We start from the raw sequence: 17,883 nt of genomic DNA, 5'->3' as shown, positions 1-17,883 counted from the left end.
GCATGGGATTCACTCACTTGCTGCGCGAATGATGAACCGCTACACTGGCCACGTCCGCGTTTGAAACGAGCGGCATTGTGCTGGCGCATTGGTCATGCATTCTCTCCTCTGCTACATTGAGAACATTCTCCGTCGCTTCATTGAGCGGGTGGGAGTGCTGGTTAGCTGGAATTAGTTTTTTGGCTGAGAAAGAGGATGAATTATGCACGTTGATATCACTCGAAGCAGCAACAATTTCAGTCTTGCGCATCTTCCCCAGCGCATATACAGAACTTTTCACATCCAGCACATCATTGCACCCGGCACTTCTGCGCACGAATCCAGAGGATTCAATTGGGTCACTTGACATTTTTCTCGTCAACACAACTCGAACTTTCTGACAAGAAGCAGATGTTGAATGCACTCCACAATCGACTTCGTTGTTGTCACGAGTGCATGGTAGGTTTCCTTTGTGAGAAAGTTCTCAGGTTCGCTCTTCTTTTTGAGTCCCTCCATGTGAGCAAGAAATTCGAATTCAAGCCATCTCAGTCTCTCATCAAATGTGAATTGACGTGCGTCAGGATCATTTCGATGAATGTGTTTTTGACAGTTGCTCACATCCATGAGAGTAACCCACTTCTGTATGACTTTCATGAAATATATTGTTGTCTCTCACTTACTTTTACGAATGCTGGCCTCACTTCTTGTGGTTGCGGGTGCCTTTCTCATGTACAAAGAAAGGGTAGCCAGAGAAAATGTAGGGCACACCGCCTCGTTTTAGGTCCGATGCGTCGAAATGAAGGCTGCACATTAGCTAATAATTGGAAGTAGAATTTGGCTCCCAGTCCTTCCTGGAAATCGCTTTGAGCCACCGTGCACGTGCGTTGAGGTCAGCGGGTATCTCGTGAAACGAGGCACCTGGCTCCTTTTTACGCTTACTCTGCGTGCACAATGGCACGCTCAATTACACTTTCAACGTCTTATCCTTGCACAGGGTTTCGGAATACAAGTATCTTGGCGTCTTATTTACCACGAACATGTCCTGGCCAAAACATTATTTCATTTTGCACTAAAACACACATTAAGCTCGTGTATTTCAGGCGCAATTTCAACCATTCTCTAAAGGAAACTATGTTACTAATGCATAGAACTTTAATTCACCCAATCCTAGATTATGCTTCTCCGGTCTGGAACCTTGAAACCCAGTGCGACATTAAGACCAATGAGAGAATACAACGAAAATTTATTTGGTTCATATATCTTCCCTATGATCACCACATTTCACCCTCTCGTGCCTTACCTTCTTTGAACCTATCCCCTTTATCCGTACGCAGTCACATGGAGCCATTGAAGTTTCTGCGTGGCGTCGTCAATTGTTTTTATCGTGTCTCACATCCCATATATATACGCTCAGATATTCCTCGGTCAAGGAGGAGTCACCATAGCCTTAATATAAAGCATTACTTTGCTCGATGTATAAATTTAAATGCAGCTTTTTCCCACGCACTACTGAATCCTAGAACTTAGTTCCCGGAACAATTAGTTCACTGCCATAAAACGATTTCCTGTTAAAACTTAACGACACCTGATTTTATGTACTTTCTTGTTGTTACAGTGTATTGATTCATTCTTTTTAATCTACTGTATCTCAGTGTTCCTTCTATTTTGAGTTTCATTTGTGTCATCTGCCTTATTTCTCGTGAATTTTTAAAGGTTATTGTTTACTTGTTTTTGTATGAATTCTTTTTGTCTAACCCACTCCGCGAATAGCCCCATAAAGGGGCTGCAGTATGAATAAACAAATAAAAGAAATAAATATTGAAGCGGAAAGACGTCGACGAGACTGAGCGAGTGAATGGGTGGACGAAGACGAAGACGACAACGACAACGAAGTTCTGACTGTGTTCTGAGTGTTGCTCGTAGCTGTTCCTTCGCTGGTGTACTTAGCTGTAAATATGTTCTTTCCCGCAACATATTTGGTGGAGGTGCGCCTTTCCCCTACGTCTACCAACGCGGAGCTCCGCAGCGGCCGACAGCTGCCTTCGCTCATCAAGACCCAGGACGCCTGCAAGCAAACATCACCATCAGCCATGCCATCACTCGTTCTTTCTGCTCCTCGTGACTCTGTGAAATTTTCTGGCACCGAAAACGTTGAATGGACGACTGGATCCAGATGTATGAACGCGTTAGTACATACAACTGCTGGGATCCAAACCTTATGCTCGCCAATGTCATTTTCTACCTAAAAGACACCTCCCGAGTCTGGTACGAGACTCACGAAGATGACTTTACCAGCTGGGACGTCTGCAAGCAGACACTGCGCGACCTGTTTGGACGGACGCTCGGCCGAACACTCGCCGCTAAGAGGGACCTTGCATCCCGAGCTCAAACGTTTACGGAATCCTATGTGTCGTACATTCAGGACGTGTTCGCCCTCTGCAACAAAGTTGACAATAACCTGCCCGAATCTGACAATGTGGGTCACGTGTTGAAGGGGATCGCCGACGATGCCTTCAACCTGCTCGTCTGCAATAATTGCACTACAGTCGACGACATTATTAAGGAATGTCGCCGCTTCGAGGAAGCTAAAAGCAGGCGTATAGCCAGCCGTACACACGCCTCCCTAACACGGCTGCCACTTCCTCATGTGAAGACCTGCTGCACCGGCAAACTCCTGCGCCTCCAGAAAATGTGGCCCGCATCATTCGACGCGAACTCGAAGCCATGTCCCCTGCCTCCCTGCACCTACGTGATAACAACAAGCACTTGCCCACCATCTCTATGGTACAAGCCGTCGTCCGTCAAGAGCTTGAAAATCTTGGCCTCCAACCCTTCATCCCGTACGTCCTTCATCCCGACATCACTGCGATTGCTCCTGACCGACCTTCCTACTTCGCTCCACGTGGACGTAACCCTAACGACTGGCGAACAGCCGACGACAGGCCCATTTGTTTCCCCTGCCACCGTATTGGCCACATCTCCCGTCACTGTCGCAATTATTGGTCCCGTCGTATAGTACATACAATCCTGTCAGCTCTCACTGCAACGTCGAACACCCCAGAAACTTCACGCCCCTTCCAGCCCCGCAGAGTGCTACCGTCAACGGCCAGTTTTCCCGCCATAGCCACTCCCCGTCCTCCATGCGTCGGCAGTCTCGTTCGCCCCTACGCCCTCGCTCCTCTTCTGGCCCCTACGTACGCTCGCAAGCGGAAACCTAGACACTGCAGCCTCTGCAGGTGATGCTGCAGTACAGCCCCAGTCCCACAATCCTCGCTTAGCCCTCCGCGTCCGCCAAACTTTGCTCGCTATTCATGTCGGTGGAGTCCCTGTGAGAGCCCTGATCGATACGAGCGCGCACGTGTCCGTCATGAGTTCAACCCTCCGACGCCGCCTCAGAAAAGTACTGACCCCTGCACCCACAGCCGTTCGCCGCGTTGCCGACGGCGGAACGCCTTCTGTGGTTGGACTATGCACAGACCGTGTGACCATTTCCGGCCGCCATACATCCGTTCTATTCTCTGTTCTGGACCAGGGCCTCCATGACGTCACTCTTGGCCTCGACTTCCTGTATGAGCATTCAGCCCTCATAAACTGCGCCACATTGTTGTCCAGCTTAACCTTCCCTTTTCTGCTGAGTCACTGTCCCCAGTTGTACCTCGCCATTGTGCTGTCGACTTTGTCCGTCTAACGCCTAAAGCCGGCACTTACATTTCTCTCTCATCTGTTCCTCCTGTCCCTGATGGTCCCTACGTAGTCACTCCGGACCTTGACGTCGCCCTCTCGCGAAGTATTGCGTTTGCGCACACTGTCTGTACAATGTCGGCCAACCGAGCCTACATTCCGGTTCTGAACTTTGGCTCGTCTATCCAACAGCACAAGCATGGCATCTCACTCGTCACGCTCTGCCCGGCGGCAGAATGTGTCATATCAGTCGTGGACACCGGCTTATCTTCTACTCATTAAAGCCTGTTGCATGCGGCCACATCAACCGAGGAACCAACGGACGACTACGCTGACATGATCCCTTCTGACCTACCGCCGATGCAAGCTCACGATCTTGGGTGCCTTTTATCATCTTTTAGGGACGTCTTCGACTTTGATGCCCGTGTTTTGGCTCCTACCTCTGTAGTGACGCATCGCATAAACACTTGTGATGCCGCTCCTATCCACAGACGTCCGTACCGCGTGTCCACCGCTGAACGCACCGACATCAATCAAGAGGTGGACAAGATGCTCGCAAAAGACATCATCGAGCCCTCGTCAAGCCCTTAGGCTTCACCAGTTGTCCTGGTAAAAAAGAAGGAGGGCAGCTGGCTTTTGTGCGTTGATTACCGGCACCTAAACGGCATCACAAAAAGGATGTATATCCTCTCCCAAGTATCGATGATGCATTATATTGCCTCCACGGCGCCAAATATTTCTCTTCAATTGATCTTCGATCAGGGTACTGGCAAATTTCCGTTGATGAAAAGCACCGCGAAAAGACCGCCTTCGAGACGCCTGATGGCTTATACCATTTTAAAGTCATGCCATTCGAACTCTGTAACGCGCCGGCTACCTTTGAACGAATGGTGGACTCCCTTCTTCGCGGCTTTAAGCGGTCGACCTGCCTCTGCTACCTTGACGATGTTGTGGTTTTCTCGCCTACTTTTTCCACGCACCGCGAACGCCTCTCCAGTATTCTGACAGTGTTCCGTAACGCCGGACTCCAGCTCATCTCATCGAAAAGCAAATTCGGTCGCCGCTAACTCACTATTCTCGAACACCTGGTTGATGCTTCTGATGTACGCCCAGATCCAGTCAAAATTGAAGCCGTCAAGGACTTTCCTCTTCCTAGGTCGTCGAAAGATGTGCGCAGCTTTGTCGGCTTGTGCTCGTATTTTCGTCGTTTTAACAAAGATTTCGCCGACATCGCTCGCCTTCTTACCGAATTTCTTAAGAACGACACCCCCTTTAGCTGGGGCCCTGATCAAGAGCAGGGATTTTCCTCCCTCGTTCAATTGCTAACCTCTCCGCCCATCTTAGCCCATTTTGACCCGTCGTCTCCCACAGAGGTTCGCACCGACGCCTCCGGATATGGGATTGGTGCCGTGCTAGCCCAACGTCAACAGGGACAAGATCGCGTCATCGCTTATGCCAGCCGCCTACTTTCCGGTACAGAGCAAATTTACTCCATTGCTGAGCGCGAGTGTCACGCCCTTGTCTGCGCTGTAGCTAAATTCCGCCCGTATCTGTTCGGCCGCTCATCGCTGTTGTCACTGATCACCACGCTCTCTGTTGGCTGTCTTCACTAAAAGATCCCACCGATCGCCTTGGTCGCTGGGCTTCGCGCCTCCAAGAATATTCATACTCTGTAGTGTACAAGTCCTGTCGTCGCCACCAGGACGCTGACTGCTTATCGCGGTACCCTGTGGAGCCGCCTGACCTAGAAGGCGCTGAGACCCTGCCCAGCCGCTTAGCTATTACTGTCTCACCGCTATCGCCAACGAACAGCGCCACGACTCATCTTTACGCCCTATCTTTGATAGCCTCCGCTCTGCAAACCGATCTCCGCCTCTGCAACTTTATGTGCTCCAGATTGACATTTTACATCGCCGCAATCTACGCTTCGATAATCCTCCGTTGCTGCTCTTCATACCCCAACGTCTACGCTCTTCTGTCCTTGAAGAATTGCACTATAGGCCGACAGGCGGCCACCTTGGCGTGTCCCGCACGTACGCTCGAGTGCGGCACCGCTTCTTTTGGCGTCGCCTGTGTCGTTCCTTCAAGCGTTACGTTGCCGAAAGCGACCTGTGTCAACGTCGGAAAAGACCCTCCACTTTGCCTAACGGTCTCCTGAAACCCATCGAGGTACCTCCGGAACCTTTTCACCGTGTTGACCTCGACCTTCTTGGCCCCTTACCCATGTCCCTCTCCGGCGACAGGTGGATCGCTGCCTCAACTGATTATACGACTCGCTACGCCATCACGCGTGCTTTGCCTACCAGCTGCGCTACCGATGTCGCCGATTTTCTTCTCCAAAACGTCATTCTTCACCATGGCGCCCATCGTCAACTGCTCACCGACTATGGTCGTTATTTTCTGTCCCGAGTGATTAAGGAAATTCTTCGTTCGTGTGCCGCGCAGCACCAGCTCGCGACAGCTTACCATCCACAAACCAACGGGCTTACGGAACGGATCAACCGCACGCTCACCGGCATGCTAGCAATGTACGTCTCGCAAGACCACCGGGATTGGGGCATTGCCTTGCATTATGTCACTTTTGCATATAACTCTTCACGACATGACACAACCGTCTATTCCCCTTTCTACCTTTTGTTTGGTCGGCACCCCATCTTCCCATGGACACACTCCAGTGGTTTTCAGTCGCCACCACTGCTTACGCTCAGGACGCCATCGCCCAGGCCTCGCTGGCGCGCCAAATAGCCCGTAGTCGGCTCCGTGCCTCACAAGCTTCCCAGAAGTCCGCCTACGACCGCCATCACCGGGCAGTCGAATATGAACCCGCATCACTCGTCCTCCTCTGGACGCCATCACGCAGCGTCGGCTTCTCCGAGAGGCTCCTTTCTAACTACGGGGGCCCTTACCGTGTGGTGCGCAGTGTCACCGACGTGAACTATGAAATTGCACCTCTTGCGTGCTCGCCATCGTCCTGCGGCCCCTCCACCGACATCGTCCATGTCTGCCACCTAAAACCTTATCACGACGTTCATGCGTCGCCACTCTAACGCCGAGACGGCGTCTCATCAGCCGGGGGTCCTGAAGCGGGAAGACGACGACGAGACTGAGCGAGTGAACGAGTGGACGAAGATGAAGAAGACAACGAGTTCTGACTTTGTTCTGAGAGCCGCTCGTAGATGTTCCTTCGCTGGTGTACATAGCTGTAAATATATTCTTTCCCGCAACAATATATTTGTGTAGAACTGTTCGGCACCTAACTATATTATCCATATTGTCAATGACATTGCCCTCTTTGCCTCTCAATGTATACACTGGTGTTTACCTATGCCTACTTTCCTCTTTCCCGCATTTAGGCTGCCTCCGTTCTTTAGAGCATGCTCGATTCTCTTCTAATTGAATTTCCTTATGTCGCTTACCTTGCGCTTGGAAATACTTTGATCGCTCTGCCAGTTCCATTCAGTCTGTAGGGTTACATGTTTTCATGCTTTTCGGTTTCTTTATAAGATTTTTTTCTCCTAATGTAGCTAGCCTCTATATCGTCGAACCATCCTACCACCTACTTCTAAGGCAGACTCTCTAATTATAGCTTTGAGATTTTTATTCACTGTTTAGACATTGAGATAGTCTGCCTCATTTAAAGCCAAATATCTGTTCTGAAGCGAAATCCTTAATTCATCTACTTTCGCTTTTACGGCTAACTCGTTATTGGGTTTCCACTTCACTAATTTCTTCCGTTCCTTCTTCAAATCTACGCTAATTTTAGACCTTACCATTCTGTGGTCACTACAACGTACCTTTCCCACAACCTCCGCATCCTGCACGATGCCAAGGTAAGCGCATAATATAAGGTTTATTTCTTATTTAGTCTCACCATTTGGGCTCTTCCAAGTCTACTTCCTGTTCTCTCATTTCGGGAAGAAAGTGTTGATGATCTGTTAATAATTTCCCAACGCGAACTCTAGTAATAACTTCCCCCTGCTATTCCTAGAGCCTGTGCGATCACCTTCCGCCTTGTCTCCGGCATGCTTCTTCCCTACGTTCGCATTGATGTCGCCGATCAGTACAGCATTGTTTTTTTTGCTTTGTTCATTGCCCATTCTAAGCCTTCATAAAAGCTTTTAAAGTTGTGGTCATGAAGGCTGCATGTAAGCATGTAGGCCTGTACCACCTACACCTTGAAGCACTTATTGAGCACGTATATGATTAAAAGTGGTTCTCATCAGAACGCTGCCTTGGTGTCTCCGCAGTTTTTTGGAATTTGTGCCATAACCAGTCAGGCTCCGCTCCCTCTTTCACACGGTGATGGGAGTGGAGGCTCATGGGCCTGCCTGGGGAGTCGATGAGTCGGCAGAGGGCGCCCAGAGTAAGCGCCTCTACCGCCTTAGTGACGCAAGCAGCCAGGTAACAGTGGTGTACTCGGCGGTCAGTGATGACTCCTCGACCGAAGATGGGCTCGTACTGGTTGAGCAAGAAGGTTAAGCGAAGACTGCGCCGACGTGAAGACTCGTCATCATCAAGCGCGTCTACGATCATCAAGGCGCGAGGTGCCCCGATACATCGTCTTGTTTGTACCCGAGACGCCAACAGACAAGCTCAACCTGAACAGGCAAGCCACGTCTATGTTCCTGGAAGGCGTCGTTCCTGGGGATGAAAGACGGGAGACTCAAGCGTTAAAAAACACAATCGCCATATATGACACGGGGCGGAGCGCATTGCAAAGTTTTTCCGCCGTCAACAAACTCTGCGACATCAGCGTACGCTCCCCCATTTCATGTTTCCGTTTCCTAGCCACTGCTACAGTGCTCTAGAACCTGGGGCAGTGTGTCGAGCGGCGGCGGAGCAAGGATTTTTTTGCGATGACTGCTCCGCTGCCGACAAGGGGGCGCTTCGTGTAACAGGTGTGCATAGGCCTGCTCTGCTGCTCCGTGCGCCGTCGGCTCTGTTGCCGCGGCACGGCGGTACGTTGTATAAGTACTGCATGGTGCATTGTTGAGATATTTTCTGGCTGCTGATGGCACATTTTCCTAAGCAGGCTTAACATTTCAACAATAATGCGTTGTATCGTGCAGTGCGCAGCAGTAGGTAACCGTTAATACCAAGGACGAAAATAAAATATTGCTCGGTGCGCACTTTACCGGCCGTTAGCCGTGAGCTAAACAAAAAACAGGTAGCATTCAGCGTGTGCTAGCCGGATCTCGTGTTTCCGATCATGTGCACACTTCACTATCATGGACATGGCAGTCAAACATTGCAAGGGCAATAACAAGCACAAAGGAAGCAAAATGCTACATACTTGCTGCACTAATCTTTGTAGTGCTAAAAAAGTAGTGAATGAGTCTTCCAGTGTGGTGATTAACTTTTAAAGTTTACCAGACGAATACAATAGGCTATCATAATCATATTGCCAGATTAACTCCATTTTCGGGGTCTTATTTGCAGCGACCTTGATCATTGTAAATCATTCAGCACAAAGGCTCTGTAGCGCTCTGTAGCGCCTTACGAGACACATACCCAGCAACGTAGTGCCCAAGGCGGCTTGAACTCTTTTCAGCAATATACTCCATATGGTCCTCTGGAGGAAGAGAATTCAAAGCAGTTTCGGCTTCATCCAGCCTTCCTTCGTTAACCAGCTTAACCAGTGCATCAGTAGGGTTTGCACGACTTTCAGCGGGCGCCATTCTATGATGTCCAAGCGAGGAATTCATTACGTCGGGGTTGCAGTTTCCAGTTTTGGGAGGGTGTGCTAAGTTATAAAAAGCGAGTGCATTAACTGCGACAAGAAGTAATTTGGTTTGGACTAGTTGGTTCATAGCTGTAGATGATATCAGGACGGCGCGAAAGGAACAAGGACGAGAGAGGCACAAGAACACAGCAGAACCGGCAGCAAATTGCAACTGAGGTTTATTCGCCCAAACCTTTACATTTTATGGAGCACCCGAGCCGTTTCCAGTAGCCTTTCACAAAAGAATAAGATATCGTCGACAACAGTCAGAGTTCAGGAAGTAGGTGCTACTTCTAACAGACCGGAAGATATATTCAGCACTACATACATGATAAGAGCAAACTTTTTTGGACTAAGTCCCTACAATATCTGGGCGCAAAACCAGAAGGAACGCAAACGAATGCGTATATTCTTGTAGACGTAGAGCCCATCGAGCAAGAAAGCCAACATAGGGCATGGTGGTTGGTAGCCATGTCAAAAGGACGGCCATTATGATAAAGTCGAAACTTGCCAAGGGCCAAGACAATGGCCAAGGACTCTTTTTTTACATCACGGAGTAGTTGGATTCGGCTTTCGTGAGGGTGCGACTGGAGTAAGCAACCACATATTCCTCGAATCCAGACGTGCGTTGGGCGAGCACTGCCCCGATGTTAATGCCACTGTCGTCAGTGTGTACTCCAGTTGGGGCTTGCGGGTAGAAGTGACGCAAGATGGGTTGTGCCGTGAGGAGATTGCGCAAGGTGTTGTAGGCATCGTCGCAGGCAGGAAAAAACTAAAAATCCACGTTGCTGCGAGAAGCTGATTTAAAGAGGTAAGAATGGCAACACAGTTGTCAATAAAACATCGAAAATAGTGACGGAGACCTAGGAAGCCGCGCAGTTCGTTAATGCAAGTATGTTTTGGAAGCGCAGTCACAGCACGAAGTTTGAAGGTGTAAGGGCGGACGCCATCTTATGACACAACGTGGCCTAAAATTTTCAATTCACGAGCAGCAAATCGACACTTTTTAAAGTTCTGCTAAAGGCCGGCGTTCGTGAGGCAGGTTCAGACGGGCTTCAGCCGAGACAGATAAGTCGCAATGTCGGGCGAAATGATCACGATGCTGTCGAGATTACACAGGCACGACTTTCATTTCAGGCAGTGCAGAATGGTGTCCATCATGCACTCGATATTAGTTGCAGCACTAGAGAGGCCAAAAGGCATGACGTTCAATTCATACAGGCCATCAGGGGTCACAAATGAGGTTTTGGGCGATCGTCGTCTGCCATGAGGACCCGCCAGTACCCAGAGCGTAAATCGAGAGAAGAGAAAAGTTCCGCTCCTTGAAGGTTGTCCAGAGCGTCATAAGTGCGGGGAAGAGGGTAAACATCCTTTCGCGTGATCTTATTCAGGCGGTGGTGATCAATACAGAAGTGAGTAGAGCCATCTTTATTCTTCACGAGTACCACGGGTGAGGCCCAGGGACTGCATGAGGTCTGAATCACGCCGCTCTGAACCATGCGGTCAACTTGTTCTTGCGTAATTTGGCACTCACTGGCGGAGACACAATATGGGCGCTGACACAGAGGGGCGCGGGCATTGGTGTCAATGTGCTGGGCGATAGTCGACGTGTTGGTGAAATCGGGCTGGTGTGAATCGAAGGAGAAACGAAAGTGATGAACCAGCGCGAGAAGTTGAGTGCATTGAGGTGGAGGGAGAAAGGCATTGATGGAGGGAAGCAAATGTGTGGCGGCGAAGTGTCGAGGGCAGGAACCGGTGGGCTGAGGGCATCTACGTTGAGGGACGGCGAATCGTCAGTCTCATCGTGATAGAGCATGAAATCAATGATCTGTACAGTTCCGAAACACTCACCTTAACGCACAGCGGAAGCATATGTAAATGGATTGGTCAAGGAACAACGCGCTAAGGCCAGCTGCAAGGTTAGGATGACGCAAGGCCTGGGCAGGTACTTGCGGCACAAAAAGAGGGGCGATGGTGTAAAATGTGCGTTGCCAGCGGAAACAAGGTCAGAAGTGATGGGCACGGGAACAGAAGAGCAGACAGGCAGGTTAGTGTCTTAAAGCAACGATGGCTTTGGCAAGAGCAGCAGCAGGGGCATCGGGCGACGAAGAACCGCTGAGTGCAAAGAACTTGAGTTCAGCACGAGCACAATCAATGACTGCATTATGGCATATCAGGAAGGCCCAACCCAAAATGATTTCATGCGAACAGGTTGACAGAATGCTGAATTCAATCGCGTAGAGGATCTCCTAAATAACGACGCGAGCCGTGCACATCGCTAACGGCGTAATACCCTGCGCGCTTCTGGTGCGCGGCGAGAATCCGGAAAGTGCGGTCATCACTTTTCGCAAGGAGCGGCAAAAGGTGGTGGCCACGGGAGAAGCAGCAGCGCCGGTGTCGACAAGCGCCAGAACAGAAACACCCTCTACGGAACGGCGACCAGATTTCGGGAGATGGCTGAGGCCTTGAATATTTCGCTGGTGGCGCATTTCTCGCCTCAGGAACTGCAGCATCTAGCTTTCTTCTTACGAAAGATCCGGCACCGATGCATGGGAGAAAGGGAGCGGTGACGAGGAGAAGCTGAGCGCCGGGCAGAGAAGGTAATGCGATCAGGTGAACGAGGGCGACTCTGTAGCGCCTCGGCTGATGGTCAGTATTCATTGAGGGGAGGCCAGTAATCGGCAACTTGGGAGATTGGTACACGACGACAGCATAGCTGCTCCACATTACCGGGCAATCCGCAAGAGCAACAATTAGGCCGGTTTTCACTAGTATGCCAGGGATTGCCGAATTTTCTAAGCGGTCAGGAAAAAGGCATCGGAGCGTGAGGGGCTTGAGGCAGAGATGCTTGGGGTGGAGCATAGGTTGGACGGTAGTTGCACCCGTGCGACGGCGGCAGCTTAAGTCAGGGTTGCAGCGACAGGTGCGGGCGGCTGTGCTGGTGCAGGCGGAGGGACCAGTGGAAGGGCCTCAGCCACACGTTCGCTGATGAAAGCGCGAAGGTCGGGCGCCAGGTACGGAGATTGCATGAAGTGGGATGGCAGAAGCGATAGTTGACACGCAAATTCCTCATGCACGAAATCTTTAATGTGTCCCAATAGTTGCGAGTGGTCGGATGCAGCCGAAAGGCCGGCGGGCGACTCGACAGCTGCTGCGTGTTGGCTAGTGATTAGCCTCTGCTTGCGCAGCTCGTCCTAGCTCTGGCAGAGACTGACGACTCCGGTAACGGTGCAAAGATCTCGCGACAGCAGCATCTGAAAGCCATCAACCTCGGACATCTGGGCGTTCACGCGCGAACACAGGTTTGGCACATCTTCAATATAGCTTGTGAACGTCTCACCCGACTGCTGAGAGGGCTCGCGCATGCGGTGTTCAGCGCGTAGCTTGCGCACAGCAGGACATCCGAACACTTCGGATGAGGTTCGCCTTTAAAGCAGTCCACGTGGAGAAATCTGCTTTGTTGTTTCGAAACCACAAGTTGGCAACGCCGGTCAAATAAAGATGATGATGTTCAAATTGGCGGTATCGTTCCACTTGTTATATGTGCTCACCCGCTCGTATAATGTGAGCCCGTCTTCAGCATCATGATCGTCAGTACCGCTGAAGCGGGCGGTGTCCCGCTCCTGGAGGGAGCCAGAACAGAGGACTGGTGCATCCACCTGCACGGCTTTATGGTTTGCGTCATCGGGCATAGCGGGGGTCGGTAGTGTGCGGCTGCGAAGGTTCAGGGCAGTACGAGGATGTTAAACCGAACCTCCATGAAATGTAACGGAGGCTTAGGTAAGCGCTCAGGCTGCGGCGAAACCACGGCGGCGACAGTCTCTTGTCTGCCCAGGTCAGCAGGCTCTCGCTCTGAGTGATGGCAGGGCGGCTAGAATAATGCCCTTCTTTCGTTACAAGTACAGCACTTGTAAAATGTTCAGACAGCAAAAACACGCTCTTTCGAGCAAACTCGCTAATTGTGATGTCCAAATTTCGTGCAGGTCAAGGTAGGAAATTGTGGATTCTGCCAGATCCACGAGTAGTTATTGAAGCCATCTTGGTTCACTGAGCTCCTTGACAGGCTTTGGCTAGCTGGTGATGTGCGTCGATCCTAGTGGCACTTGGCACTAAGCACATTGTCGCGGACATGGCAGCCCAGTGCATGCTTCCGGTTTAGCTTCCTTACTGCCCTTTATTGGGATGGCCGACCAGCGGGAACGCGTCCTGAGCCCCTTGCCAGACCTGGTCGGCGCCTTGCCAATCTCGTAGATTGCACCTTTATATTATGGCCTCGACGCCTGTCTGATGTTGTTGAGGCCTTTACAGTTAGCATAAGTGAATATGCAGCACTGCTTGTATTCATACTGTCTAGCAGTGCATTCACCGTGTCGAGTAAAGTGGCGTATGATGGGTTTCCTTCAGCGAATCTGCGTATACGTTCAGGTGCTGCTCCAGAGCCCTCTATTTTTTTTCGAAGTTCTGCAAAAGGTTAAACATGTCTGATTTTAATACGTCACCAGCTATGACAGCTGGAACACTATGGGCTAGGTATGTAATTATTAGACCCTAAAGAATGCAGATTGCTAACTATTTTCAGCATGAAATACAAGGTTTCGTGTAACATGGTAGTAGTGCTTTGCTTACAAAATTTATTTTCTTCAAATTGAATAGAATTAAATAGAATGAAAGGTCCTGCTGTATTTCTGGCTTTAAACATGGCTAGGTAGCTGTCTCGTCCGATGTATCCATTGGCTGATCGCAGCAGCTTTGGCCTTGGTGGTGTTCTGCTTTTTGCAAACTGGCCGAAGATGAAGACACAGAAGTTGCTGCAGGTGCATCAACTTGTAGGTTTCCCGTCATGGGCATAAAAACCCCAGTGGTGGGCATCACCCACCGAGTGCCAGCTGACCCAGCTAGACACAGTAAGCAGGTGTTCGGTATGGGCTGTTAGGAAGGAGCCATTCAAATGCCCTCTGCGCAAGTGCCTGTGTTTGCAGAAGGCCCGTTAGCTCCCTGCCGAGGAGCTGGACGACGCAATGTCGGCATGCTTTTGCACAATAGACTCGGTAGCCATGTCTGGCACCTTGTCTAGGATACGGTCAATGCTCTTTCGATGAGCCGATTCTCTGTTGTAAGCATGGCGAAGAATTCTTGCCTAAAAATACTTTTCTCATGTTGTTATAAATTCCGCCAAGGCTACTGCGTTGTATGCTTTTGTTCTACACAGGACATCATTCAGAATTCTAATTGATCACTCGCTGTAATTGTTCGTGTTCGGTCCTCTTGTAACAATGTCTGCCCGGTACTTAGCCACCCATTCCTCCTCAGTTTTCAAGAGCGAGTCGACTCTGCACGTAGCCCTGGTGAGCCAGTCAGCGAAGCACTGCTTTTGCTTCTTCAAGTTCTCCCTTGGTCATTGAATACAGGACCTCTGACAGAAGTGAGAACAATCGGAGTGCATTACCCATGTTTAATGAACGTAGCGATGCACAATAGTTTTTTTTGCCCCACTTATGCATGCGGCCACCGCGGTGGCTCAGTGATTATGGCGCTCAGCTGCTGACCCTTGCAAAACGCGGGTTAGATCCCGGCCGCGGTGGTTGGATTTCGATGGAGGCGAAATTCTAGAGGCCCGTGTACTGTGCGACGTCGGTGCATGTTAAAGAATCGCATGTGGTCGAAATTTTCGGATCCCTTCACTACGGCGTCCCTCATAGCCTGAGTCACTTTAGGACATTAAACCTCCTTAAACGATAAACTCATGCATGAGGAGGTACTTTTGACAGAAAATTTTAGTTAAAAAAGACCTAAACTCAAATTGTGCAGTTTCTTCTGAAGCCATTTTTATTAGCAGCTCATAATTCAGTTCAAATCAAATAAAAAAAGTTTATTTAATAATTGAAGGAAAATTTGTACAAAATGCATAGACCGATAGCCTACATCACTAGTGTCCGGTCCAATACAAAACAAGACATTTATGCAACCGTATAAATTTGTAAAGTAAAAAAAGAAAAAAAGAAAAACAGAGAAATACGACAGCAAAAGCATGCAGTGTCCGATCGAATGCAAAACAAGACATTTGTGCAAAAGTATAAGGAAGCTGCACACCAGCATTTCAGCAATCTATACGCAGGGAATTCAGACAAAATGCAAACACAGAAACACAAAAGAGAAATCACATCATTACTTGATTATGCAAGAAATATAATTTCGCAGACAGTTTAAAATTTTTGTCAAGCTTTATTTCCAGTGGCAAAGTATTCCAGATTTTCGCCCAATGAACTCAATCTCTCACCGTATGTGTTGTGATGGATCGGAAGATTAAAGTTACCGTTGGCAGCGTGTTTTGTGTTGCGAACAGGCAAATTGAATGAGCTCATCGGGAGTGGAGAGTTAGTTAGCTAGAAGAGAGATTTTGTACTCGCGTAGAGAGGAAAATTTTAGTACTCAAATTTCTTCACATTGTTGCTTGGATGATGCAATGAAGAAAGTGTTATAATCCTTAGTGCTCGTTTCTGTAAGCGTAGCAGAAGTGTGAGATATGTTGAGTATGTGTGCCCCCATGATTCGCTGCAATAACTCAGGTGACAGTGAACAAATGAAAAGTACAAGCCGCGTAATATGTTGCGAGGAAAGTATTGTCTAGCCTTAATAAGGGCGTAGCAGCCAAATGCAGCTTTATTACAAACGCTGTTCACTTGATGCTTCCAGATAAGGTTGTTGTCAAATATAACACCAAGATATTTATGTGAAGGAACTGATTCAATTACACAACCGTTGAAAGAAATCCTAATTTGATTAAAATCAACGTTTCTTCTTCTTGTATGGAAGACGACATATTTAGTTTTTGCAATGTTTAACGTTAATCTATTCTTGCTGAACCAGTTGGAAACGGCATTAAATCTTGCTTCATGTCGGCTTGCATCGCAGTAACCGAATTACCTGTGAATATGAGGGCAGAGTAGTCTGCATACAAGAGATTCTGCGAAAGTGAGACTGAACATGGAAGATGATTTATATATATAGAAAACAGTAGAGGCCCCAGGACAGATCCTTGGGGTACTCCGCATTTTATATAGCTATATGTAGAGTCAAGGTTGTTAATGACCACTTTCTGTTGACGACCGGACCAGTAACTCTTGGAAAATTGCAGTGTGTCATCAAAAATTTCATATGCGGCAAGTTTGTTCAGTAATATTGGAAGTGATAGTGTCGAACGCCTTTTTCAGGTCTAAAAATATACCAATTGCGACCTCGTTTTTATTAAGAGCTGAATTTATCAGCTGGGAAAGCGTTAAAATGGCTGTCGAGGTCGAACTGTTTGGGACGAAACCATGCTGCTGATGACAGATTATATTATACTGACTAAGGAATATTTTTAGTTGGATGGCAATTAGTTTCTCAAAAACAGTATTTAGAATGCTTAGTACAGATATTGGACGATAACTACTTGGGTCGTTTTCGTCTCCAGATTTGTAAATAGGATCAACTTTAGCGATTTTCAGAATTTTTGGATAGCAACTAGCCTCTATCGCATGGTTAAATATATGGCATAGTGGGCTGGACAGAATGTCGTTGTTATGCTTTAAAACTGCAGTCTCAATACTGTCGTGCCCAACCGCTTTATTAACTGGCAGTGCGCTTATTACAGATGTAATTTCCTCGAGAGTGATTGCATTTAGATTAAAATCGGTGTGGACAACTCTAGTTCGGTTAGTAGAAGCGGAGTGAAAAGAGAACTGATTTGCAAGGGATTCACCAATATTATTGAAGCAGTTATTAAAGTCATTGACAACCTGTACCGAAAGATCGTTAGGGGTAACGCGTTTCTTCGGTCCAAGCCCTGTGACGTCCTTAACAATTTTCTAAACTTGTTTCTAGTCAAGGAAAGGTTTCGTAACTAGATTACTGCAATAAATTTTTTTCGCCCTCCTTATCATCGCAACATTTATTCCTGTAAAGCTTGAATTGGCCATGATAATAATTGCTTGTTTTGTTTTGCTTCCATTTTTTATAGAAGGAGTCTTTTTTCTTTAGAATCACAAGTATATTATCAGTTACCCATGGGCACACAGCTTCTTCTTAGTTCCGACGTGTGCATTCGCACGTGGATTTAATTACGGCAGTTGATACAGAACGGATAAAAATTTCGCACTCTAGATCCACATCACTGCCGTACAATTTCACACAATTAATGCTCTGCAAGAAGTTTCGAACACAGGCGTAATATACTCGAGTTCTTATGTCTCTAGAATAGGTATTACAATACGGATATAATTAAGTGCGTGTTAAAGACATGAAATTCGGACAGTGATCACCAATAGTTATATCACAAACGCCAGGCTACTGGGAACAGCTCGGGAGCTCCATAAAATGTAAGGGTTTGGGCGAATAAACCTCAGTTGCAATTTGCCGCCGGTTCTGCTGTGTTCTTGTGCCTCTCTCGTCCTTGTTCCTTTCGCGCCGTCCTGATATCATCTACAGCTATGAACCAACTAGTCCAAACCAAATTACTTCTT

Source organism: Amblyomma americanum, chromosome 9 (genome assembly GCF_052857255.1).
Source record: "Amblyomma americanum isolate KBUSLIRL-KWMA chromosome 9, ASM5285725v1, whole genome shotgun sequence".
In the NCBI taxonomy this organism is placed as follows: domain Eukaryota; kingdom Metazoa; phylum Arthropoda; class Arachnida; order Ixodida; family Ixodidae; genus Amblyomma; species Amblyomma americanum.
Note: the sequence above shows the minus strand (reverse complement) of the source record.